This window comes from Conger conger, chromosome 10 (genome assembly GCF_963514075.1).
Source record: "Conger conger chromosome 10, fConCon1.1, whole genome shotgun sequence".
Taxonomy (NCBI): Eukaryota; Metazoa; Chordata; class Actinopteri; order Anguilliformes; family Congridae; genus Conger; species Conger conger.
In genome coordinates this window covers 48,582,772-48,594,821 of record NC_083769.1, presented here as the reverse complement: position 1 = coordinate 48,594,821, position 12,050 = coordinate 48,582,772, and positions in this window count along the sequence as shown.

The window sequence follows — 12,050 nt, the reverse complement described above, 5'->3', positions numbered from 1 at the left end:
TGCGAAAGTTCATTGAGAACCGTCACAAGCGGTGTCAATTACGCGTGTATTATTCTGGCCATGGGTCAGATGGCACACGAAGAAGATGGCTTCATAATTGTGTTTCTCTTCTCCCATACTGTGAATTGTAGGCTGTGAAAAGCTTGCCTTGTTTGAACTCTGTTGGAGTTGAAGTAAATCTGAACTCTTGGTAAAAGTTGTCACAGTTTCTCTCAGCAGACAGTCAGCAGCTGGGAGCCTTGGTGTCTAAGAGTTTTGAGAATAGTACTGCCAACCAATCATATTAATATCAAGCTTAGGAAAAAGACCAACTTGACCAGTAGTGTTTCATAGTATTTTCTAGTTTCCAGGTTACATATGGACCAGTGTGATGAGTGTTTGAAACCACATACTACCATACTACTCATACTAAATTTCAGGCTGATTTTCATTGAAATGAAGTATGAGTTGTATGCCAGGTATGTATTTTCAAACACTACACTTTCTGAGACTGGAGTAAAGGGTCAAGAGGAAACATGCCAAGAAGCAGGCCAATTACCCCCTCTCCCTCCAAATTTCAAATTCAAATGTGCTTGATAACTGAATATTAAACTAAACTGCTACACATTAACCTACAACTAAAAATAAGTATAAGCTTAAAAGTATTTGAAATGTAAAAAATAATTTTGATGGATGAAGAGATTTTACATTATTGGGAGTGATTCAATTGTTAGACAAAAATGCCATTCCAAACAGGGTTAGTGTGTCTTGCCTTTCTGTATGTGTAATTTATTTTTTATCGGTGACTGAATTTGATACCGGGTGACATGGTAATGCAATGGACAGCAGTCACCTCACAGCCAGAAGGTTTTGGGTCCAGACCTGTCTGTGTGGAGTTTGCATGTTCTCCCCATGTCCATGTGGGTTTCCTCCAGAAGGTTTTGGGTCCAGACCTGTCTGTGTGGAGTTTGCATGTTCTCCCCACGTCCATGTAGGTTTCCTCCAGAAGGTTTTGGGTCCAGACCTGTCTGTGTGGAGTTTGCATGTTCTCCCCACGTCCATGTGGGTTTCCTCCAGAAGGTTTTGGGTCCAGACCTGTCTGCGTGGAGTTTGCATGTTCTCCCCATGTCCATGTGGGTTTCCTCCAGAAGGTTTTGGGTCCAGACCTGTCTGTGTGGAGTTTGCATGTTCTCCCCATGTCCATGTGGGTTTCCTCCAGAAGGTTTTGGGTCCAGACCTGTCTGTGTGGAGTTTGCATGTTCTCCCCACGTCCATGTAGGTTTCCTCCAGAAGGTTTTGGGTCCAGACCTGTCTGTGTGGAGTTTGCATGTTCTCCCCACGTCCATGTAGGTTTCCTCCAGAAGGTTTTGGGTCCAGACCTGTCTGTGTGGAGTTTGCATGTTCTCCCCACGTCCATGTAGGTTTCCTCCAGAAGGTTTTGGGTCCAGACCTGTCTGTGTGGAGTTTGCATGTTCTCCCCATGTCCATGTGGGTTTCCTCCAGAAGGTTTTGGGTCCAGACCTGTCTGTGTGGAGTTTGCATGTTCTCCCCACGTCCATGTGGGTTTCCTCGGGGTGCAAGTGCAGAAGTCGGGGATCACAGTGCAGGGATTTCCAACGGTACTGTCCAACGAGAGACGGCCTGTTCAGAAAGTGCAGATTCCATTGACAACTCATCAACTCATCCACTTCATCTTCAACCTTCCCAAATGCTCACACGTCACCCCCCTACTTACTTCCCTCCAGTGGCTGCCTGTCATGGTTTGCATCAAATTCAAAACATTGGTGCTAGCCTTCCAAGCAGTTAAGGGGTCTTCCTCAGCTTGCCTACAAAAAATCAACAGACCCTACACCCCTGCCAGACCTCTTTGTTCAGCCTCCACAGGCCGCTTGGCACCTCCACCTCACGCTCACGACTACTGTTTGTTCTGGCTCCACGGTGGTGGAACGAACTCCCCGTTGAGGTCAGAACTGTACAATCTCTCCCCACCTTCAAGCGCAAACTGAAGATGCACCTCTTCAAGCAGCACCTCTCCCCATCCCTCCCTACCTCCCTGTGATCCTTAATTGTTGTCTTTGTGATTTACATAGTGTTTTGGTATTTTTAGTTGACTAGGTAAGCAGTATTTGGATAGTTACGTTTGGTCACTTTTTGCTTTGTTGTTTGTTTATTTGTTGTTAAAAAAAAAAAAAAAAAAAAATAGGCCCTGGTCCTTATCTTTGTTGTACGGGTAGCAATTGAAATTATACTTCCCTCCAGGGTCTTTCAGCGCACTTAGCCCTGGTTATGGGTATGCACTTTGTTGTACGTCGCTCTGGATAAGAGCGTCTGCCAAATGCCAATAATGTAATGTAATGTAACTAATCTATTGAACCTTAACCTAAATTATACAAACAAGAAAAAAAAAAACCCCAAAAAACATTGTTGATATTACACATTATATACAAAAATAAAGAGCCCCAGATCTCTGCAAAGATCTTATGAGGGGTAAGTAGCAGTGTTAGAGAGGATCAGGGTGAAGGTCGTCTCTCTGGAGTGCGTAGGTGGAGTTTGTGGGGTGGATCTTTGCTAACTCTGCTAAAAACACGTACAGTTGACTGCATGTATGAAATCGTCAATCACAATGTTGGACATGAAATGACTTTTTCCAACTCTAGATGGCAGTATTGAAGCAATGCAACCATATTGCCTCCCTGTTTTGCGATAATATTCCATTCTTCTACAAAGAAACATTGGGAAGTAATTTACATTTTATTAAATACTGCATTGTTCTGTATTGCATTTGGGTTTGACTACAAAAAAAAAATTAATTTCAGCTTTTTGAAAATTGGCACACCTAGATAATTAATTGTCTCTTTAATTGATTTCTCTGTTAGAATGCAGATTAATTCGGAAAGTTCCTCGAGCCCTCATTGAATTATTCATGGAGGCGTGTGGAATCCATTGTTTATTTTGTGATCCGGTTTATATTAATTGTAGAAGAGGAGACTGTGGCCTTCTAGCAGGCATTGTCCGTTCTGTAATTCAGCTGCAATAAACACGGAGAATGGTTATTTAATAAATGTTTTTGTGAATTACGTAAAGAACATTGGGTACCTTGCAGAAATTAAAATTGCCACGATGTAGATGGGTATTTCGTTATTAAAAATTAAAAGTTGCATAGAACACTGTTTTCCTCAGAATAAAATGCTATTTTAATTACTTTTAACGCTAACATCTGAATACTTTTATAGAATAGATTGACAAACTGTGATATTGAGTAAATCTCATTACTAATAGAGTACAATGGCAGTCAGAATGAATGGCACTCTTTCAGTTTAGCATTCAACTGACTAAGGACGAATCCATGGGGTAGGTTATCACAGAAAGCAATTTGTGCGATTAATGATATGGTTCCCAGACCAGTCAAGCCCACTGCAATGGGGTTGTTGCCCACACTTTTTTCTCTTAATTGTATATTTAAGCAATTTCAGTGTATAAAAACCTTTTATCCCGGGTGATTGAAATGTGGATCGGTAGTACTTAATGTACACATTAGTACCATATGCAGGGCTTGGAGTGGATGTTTACTGTACACACACACACACACACACACACACACACACACACACACACACACACACACACACACACACACACACACACACACACACACACACACACACACACACACACACACACACACACACACACACACACACACACACACACACACACACACACACGGCTGCTGACCAGAAAGGTATAATTTCTCCATGAAATATAGCACACATTGACATTGGGTTTTGAGTTCTCGGGGAGGGGGGCATCCAAAGGCATTTTTTCGAGCATGTTCCTGTGTACAACACTATATTATGACTGGCATATTCAAATGTACTGTACATACTGTATACTTAAAGTGAATTATTGCCTAAAACAAAAAGTGCAATGGTCCTACGTCTGGTGTCTTCTAATATTACTCCAGTCAGTGTGTGTGCATGCGTATGAGTGTGTGTATTCCTGCTTATGTGTGTGTTTGTATGTATGAATGTGCGTGTGTGCGTGTGTTCCTGTGTGTGTGTGTGTGTGTGTGTGCATGCATGTATATGAATGTGTATATGAGTGTGTGTGTGTGAGTGTGTGTGTGTGTGTGTGCATGCATGTATATGAGTGTGTGTGTGAGTGTGTGTGCGTGTGTGTGTGTGTGTGTGTGTGCATGCATGTATATGAGTGTGTGTGTGCGTGTGTGTGTGTGTGTGCATGCATGTATATGAGTGTGTGTGTGTGAGTGCATGTGTGTGTGTGCGTGTGCGCATGCCTGCGCGTGTATATGAGTGTGTGTGTGCGCATGCCTGCGCGTGTATATGAGTGAGTGTGTGTGTGTGTGTGTGCGCGTGTGTGTGTGCATACATGTATGAGTGTGTGTTCCTGTGTGTGTGTGCATGCATGTATATGAATGTGTTCCTGTGTGTGTGTGTGCATGCATGTATATGAGTGTGTATATGTGTGTGTGCGTGTGCGCATGCCTGCGCGTGTATATGAATGTGTATATGAGAGTGTGTGTGTGTGTGTGTGTGTGCATGCATGTACATGAGTGTGTATATGTGCGTGTGCGTGAGCGTGTGCGCTCCAGGGCTTCATGCGAGGGGGCCAGGCTCGGTGCGGTTGTGCTTCATCATCATGAACGTGCCCCAGAGACGCAGCGTTTTAATCTCTCTCTCTCTCCATCTGCCCCGTTCCCGGCCGCAGCCAAGTGAGGGATTGTGCCAGATTTACTTACCTCTCGTTTAACGTGATAACACTGAGTCATCGGGGCTTCTACCCAGGGACCCAATCGATGTTAATGCATTTACTCGCTATATTCATCTCGTCAAACGATGGGCTGATAAGCCCGTAATGGCTGCCCTGCACCACACAAAGTACGAGCCGGGGTTTTCTTTTCATGTTACTTCAGTTTCAGAGTTATGTTTCCCGCTGCCTCGGGCCAGGGTTTTTTTGGGGTTTTTTTTGTGTGTGTGGTGGATATTTTAGAGACAGAATGTTCTCACAACCTGTTGGATTTGCGATATACAAAATACGATAATACAGTCTTAAAAAATACTTCACCAATGCAAGGCAGTTTGTTTTCTTCCGTTGCTGTAGCCCATCCAGTCAAGCTTTTACTTGTGTGTCAGAGGTGCCCTTCTGCACACGGCTGTACTAAACGGTTGTTATCGCAGTTCTCTTCGCTTGACTGCTGACTGTTCGGCGTCTGCCCATTCTCTTCTGACCTCAGTCCTGAACACGGTGCTTTTAACTTACAGAAGTGCCAATCGCTCATTGTTTTTCATCTTTTATTGCATTTTCATTTTAAACATATTTTGGCACACCTGATTATACTAATTAGCATCTCTAGCTGTTGAATGAGGAGTGCTGGGTTAGGGTCGGAGTGAAAACCTACAGGATAGGGCAGCTCTGCTGTAGTGCATGGAAACCGCAGTGGGGCAGCAGTTTGATTGGCTGGAACCACCCTGTCATTTAGATCACACATCTTGGCCATTTCAATGTTCAGTCAAACAACAAGTAACAAGTAAACAAGTAAAATTATTCTGTGTCTGCACACGTTTGTGCTGAGTTACAGGCCAGCCATGTGATTGGCTGTTTGGAGGAACAGGCTATTTCCATTAACGAGCAAGTCTACCTAATGAAGTCACAACTGACTATCCACTTTGTTACAAAAATGATCTGTTACTTTGAGTTCCAAAAGGGGAAATAATGTCACCTAACAAAAATCTAGCTTTGAACAGAACCATTGCAAAGAAGAAAAATAAAATTAAAGTTTATTAAAAAAAGATTTTCCAGCTACTGTATTTTATGATGTTTTTTTACTTCTCAAATGTGGCTGTGGTCTCTTTACGTTATTCCACAAGCGTAGGAAAGCTCATGTAGGCATAAGTTACCAAAACGCCCCTCAGTGGTTTGAGGGTTTCTATCTTGGTTGTCTGGTAAAATTAACCTTCTCTATGGATTTCCTCATTAAGGATCTGCACAGCCCTTGAATTATATATTTCTGAATTTGTATGTCTTGTTATGCAATTAATGGTTTACATTTATGTTTGAATGACTAACAGCATATTCTGATATAAATAGTGTTTCCCTGAAGATAATTGTAGGTACTGTGTTCACTGGGTGCTGATTATTTTAATCTATCACACTGTGCACAGTAAACTTCTATTTTGTGGATAAGGGCCCAATCAAATAACCTTTGTTCAAACATTTCATTCACAAGCAAGGGCAAGTTGAGAAGTTTGGAAATTATGGTTATAACTGAATGAATAAATACAGTAAATCGGGAATGAAAATTAAGGAAAAAGATTCAACATAGTGCATAACATCAAATTCACTTTAATAGTTGTGTTGGACACAGATTTAACATGGCACGCTTCTGAAGTTGTAGTTCAGCATGGGATCAGAAGCCCAAATTAACTTATGGGGTGAGTTTTGTAAGCTCTTAAATATAAAATATAAAAATGCCTTTATTATCATAGAGCTATGGCTAACACCTCAGAACTGATCTGTGACATTAAAAAAACCTCTGAATAGAATTATTTGCATGTACATTTGAACAAATGGAGCACCATGTTTTTATGTGATTCATTGTGATGGATGACTCCAGAATGAAGAATATTTTCTTCAAGCTGATAAACTGTAATAATAAAAGTAATATGGAGCACACCTGAGAAAGAACAGAAACTTGTGATAAAAAATTCATCAAATAACCAAGGCCATTGTGAACACGCTTATGTTTGTCTCAAAAAAAGACAGCGCCATCTTAACCCCTACATTTATGTTTTAGTTTCAGATCAACAAGCTCCGTCAGGTTAAGTGCAGCTCACACTTCTCATTGGACAGCATATAGAGGGGAAACAAGCCATCAACAACGCAGTCAGACACTAATGCTATCAGTTCAAGTCCACCGTGTCATTGGACATTTTAAATCTAAATCCAGCAACTCTAAAAAGTGTCAAAAGTGACACATGAAAAGTATCTACCCATATTATACGTAATGAACCAAATTAAGTGTGATGTTAAGTGTGGACATTCCACCCTTGTGTCAAAATGGTGGATCAGTCCCAAGCCTTTGTAGCCACAGCAGAAGTATGTTTGGATTTAATTCCCTCCAAAAGCTTGATGTTTGACCCGATTTACAAAAACATTTGGTCATCTCTTTGTGAGCCTATTATTTATATCTGTTTTGGGATCAAGAGAGAATAGTTTTTATACGTTCGCTTTTGCCAAACAACCAAAAACTGATTCATTGTCATTGCAGCGAGGCGGGGAAACAGGGAAAGTAGCTGTGATTCACAGTGAAATGACTTGGACATTATTGTTGTTTTGCCCAAAAAAAAAAAAAAAAAAAGCAATGTCCTCACAAAATCCTGCTATTGTAAATCTTGAACGATTTTGTGATTGTTTTTTGTTCAGGTTTAGAAAAAGAGAATCTTGTTCCAATTATGGATTTTCCAGTAGAAAAAAAATGTTATTGAGAAGAATCCATTGGCAGACCCAACAGCAGCAAAAACATAAATATCGTAAATCAGTTCTTGGATAGCATAATATTAGCAAACACAAATCCTTTGAGTCAGTCCTCAGAAATATGTAGAGCTGTTGAATCTATAAAATACAAAATGGAGTCATTTCTCCATCCAGATCTTTGCAGTAAATCGCTTCCGCTGGCCTTTCCTCAAAGTAAATGGAAAAAGACCTGAGGAAGATCTGGACGGGATGGAAACGTCGCCCTGTACTCATGTGCGTGTCACACATTATGGGTGTGTTTGTAGTTGTAGTGTGCAGACTTTCTTTTTTATTTACATGTTACCTCAGCCCACCATCTTATCTTAGGATGTGCGTGTGATTTAAAAAAAAATGTTCAAATCATGTTCCTCAAAGAGCTGGGCTCCTGATTGGCTGTCAGTTGGCAGTTGGCAGTTGGCAGTTGCTTGTGCCCATGATCCTTATACTGAGATAGAACTTATTTTATGAATGACGAAACATCAGCTGAGCGCGTGTGTTAATGGTGAAAATGCAAGGGGGCGGTTTGGGGAGTTTGTGTACACTGTACCATACAAACAAACACACAACAAATACACTGCATTTCCCATCGTAGTGTACGCAAGCTTTCAGATGAAAGGCCTTCAGGGGAAAAGGTGAGCAGTGCTGGGCTTAATGGCCTGTTCTTGCCATTACCTTATGTTATGTTATGTTATGACAAGTACAAAGATTATGCTCGAATCAGTTCTTGCATATTAAACATACAGGAACGGTCTGAGCAAAATTTAAGCATCTTTTTTTTCACAACAATCTCCATTACAGCAGCGGAAACAACAACAACTGAGAGGCACAAGATGTGCTTTATAAATAGTAAAATGTAAAAAAAATAAAAAACGGGGCTTTGCCCGAGACTCTTGGCGGCTTGTCACTTTCAGAAACATGAGTTAAAACGTGCTGCACCCCTACGCTGACGGGCGGAGTCACTCACGCCTCACGCTTCCCCGCGCTACGCCTCTGTTCACGTCCGCTCAAGGCCGCCATCCTCTTAGCACCTTTCTTTTCCCGAACATTTTTCATTTCTGAGAGCTGAGAAAATAAAGTTGCACCTTTTTTAAAATGCGTCACACGGCGCCTTTGTGCAGCGGTGCTGTGCGGCGGCGGGGCCTCGTAGCGCGCGGTCTTTATGAGACCGAGGTCACATCCCGTTCTTCGCCAACAACCGACTCCTCTGTTCGGCTGTGTGCTTCCATTCTCACAAATTGATTTTCCCATGAAGAATTGCCTCTGACGTTGGTTTTTTCGTAACATTTCGGACGAGCTCAAAAATGTGTACGCGAACGACTGCGAACGGAACGCGCATCGGTGATTGATGAAGAAAATTGACGATGCGTAAAAGAACAAGAACGCCGTTTCTCACCGCTAAAAGGCTGTACACGACAAGGAGATAATGAAGATAACTCATTTGCAAAGCCGACTTCAGCCTGGATTGAATTGGCAGTTGTCCTTAGCTTTGACTTCTGCAGTCTTGTCTAAATCTCATACTTGCACTTAATTATGTGTCAAAATTAAGGACATGCTGATTGGATGAGGTAATTAGTGATTATCTGATGATTACTGGTGGGAATTATGGATATTGGCAAATACATTTATAGTGCTGTGAAAAAGAGTTCCCCCCCTTCCTGATTTCCTCTTATTGCATATCTGTCTCAGAGAATGCTTTCAGATCTTTCGACGATATGTAATATTAGGAACATTAGGAACCTGAATAACACGCATAACCACATTTCTTTACCAGAACCTTTTTAATCCAGACAAATTGCTGGGGTTTTTTGAGCATGACTTTACTTTACATTACATTATTGGCATGTGGCAGACGCTCTTATCCAGAGTGACGTACAGTTGATTAGACTAAGCAGGAGACAGTCCTCCCCTGGAGCAATTCAGGGTTAAGGGCCTTGCTCAAGGGCCCGACGGCTGTGCGGATCTTATTGTGGCCACACCGGGATTAGAACCACTGACCTTGTGTGTCCCAGTCGTCTACCTTAACCACTACGCTACAGGCCGCCCTTGCTCGTGTCAGGGCCTGCTACAGCATCTCTATTGAGTTAAAGTCGTGATTTTGACTAGGCCACTCCAAAACTTCTTTGTCTTGCTGCGTAATCAAATTATGCCTCGCAGACAGATAAACGGACATGCTCCTTCAGAATGTTGTGGTGCAGAGCAGAATTCATGCTTCCTTCAATATTGGCAAGTCGTTGAGGTCGTAAGGCAGCAAAGCATCCCCGCACCATCACACCACCACCACCATCATCTTACAACTGCTGGTGTGATGTTCTCACTGTGGAATGCTGCATTTGCTTTACACAGACAAGACATGTGAGCCAAGTTGTTCAAAAAGTTCAATGTGTGACTCGTCTGTTCATAGAATATTATCCCAAAAGGCTTGGGGATCATCCAGGTGCTTTTTTTTTTTTTTTTTTTTTGCCAATGTGTGACGTTGTGCATTGATGGTCCTCTTGATTAGCTGTGGTTTCCAGCTTGCCTCTCTCCAGTTAATCCCAGCCAGGCCTCTTTCCTGCTGTGGAGTTGGGAACATTGATCTTCATTGGGGCTAGGGAGGCCAGCAGCTCTTTGGATGTTCTGGGATCTTTTGGGACTTCCTGGAGGAGTTGTCACTGTGCCCTCGAAGACGTTTTGACAGGCTGGCCTGGGAAGGTTCACCAGTGGTTCCACGTGTTCTCCATTAGGAGGTAATGGCGCTCTCTGTGGTTCGGTTCCCAGTGCCTTAATAAATGGCTTTGTAACACTTTCCAGAGAGAGATACTGTATTTCAGCAACCTTTCCCATCTCTTCTGCATTGTCTTTGATCATCGTGGCACGCCGTGCTTGCAGGAACTTTGTGGCGACTACTTAATTCTGACGGTGAGGTTCGGTATGAGTGCGGTTTGGATTCAACCGGGCTGGCTGCGATCATGCTTCACTGTGTTCAATTAGTTGAATCTTATTATCTATAAAAATTCGGTCGATAGAATGGTCGAGGGACTAAGGTTACTTTTTCACTCGGTTGATATACGTAGGTGTTTGATATATTTTTCTATTGAAGAAATTAAATTAAATTAAATATTACTCCGGTTCCCTTTGTCAAATATTACATTTTGTCCAAAGTTCTGAAACCAGTGATTGTGAGATATGTCACAGAAAGGGGGCGAATACTTTTTCACTGTACTGTATATACCGTATGTAGCAACATGAGCACTACAGTGGAGTTGGAAACAAACGTAATGGCGATTCTAGTTAACTCCCCCTTGTTATGTGTGTACCGTTTCTAACATCAGAGCTTTAAGTGAAAACCAAAGACATGCATTTTAATAATGCACAGCTGTATTCAGAATTCTCAGGAATGTTATTTTTCTTTTCAGAAAAATTGTCAACTATTTTTAAAACCTATAATTATGTGTTCACGACAGGATGACAGAGACCATAGAGACCATTCAGAGTTAGTTTATAACATTATATATTCAGGCATTTTCAGAAAAAAAACCAAAAAAAAAACAGTTAAGGGGCGACAAAATAATTTGTCTCGAAAGGGAGAAAAATTGGATGTTTGTTGTATAGCACACACACACACACACACACAGTATAGTATTGTCCCATAAAAATCTGATTTAAATGCATTGGTGCATGCAGTTTACTGTACTGTATGTTTAGGTAAACCTCTCAAAGATCATCAGTTGAAAGCTCAATAACTTAAAGGAATATAAATGATTCAGATGATCTTGTTAAAGGCATTAGACCACAAACGGCAGCAAATGCGTGCTGTGAATGCAAACGGTCCACAGTACAGATCACCTATAAAGACAGGTTTGAGTCTGAATAATTTGTCCAAAGTGTAGCGGTTTGGATGCTGAGGGGAACACTATTCTATAACTGTAAAAAGAAAAAAGAAAAACTACGTTCAATGGATACACAATTTTTATTTGTTAATTATGCAGACGTTTTTTGTTGTTGTTGCATTAATCAGTTGCATCTCAATTGTTCTGTATGTGTGTGAATAAGACGGAGTGATATTACTGTACCATTCATTCAAGAATTCAGTGTAGATTAATTTATTTGACAGTACAGTGTAAAAATACTCCCAGAAACGCAGTTCAATGGGTAAATAAATAAATAAATTAACAGCATTTATATGTCATTTCAAAATGTTATTTATTTAATTTGCATAAAGATTTTAGCCATCTGTATCTACATTTTTCATTTGACATTCTGGATGATTCACCAATTTAAATTGTTAAATAGCCATTAAGTACAGTAAAGCAGAGTAAAAGGTTTGGTAATATCTCATTCACCATAGATCTATAGGACCGTTGAAGAATCATCACAGCTGCCCCTTGGAAAAGTTATTTTACTTATATTATTTTATTAAATTATTATTGTTAGCAGCAGAAGCAAACAGTTGTAGGCCTATTTGCCAGATTATTTAATATCATCATACTTTCAAATATAATGTTTTAAATATATATTGGGACATGCTAAACCATAGCAATCTTAATTTACTTTAAGTT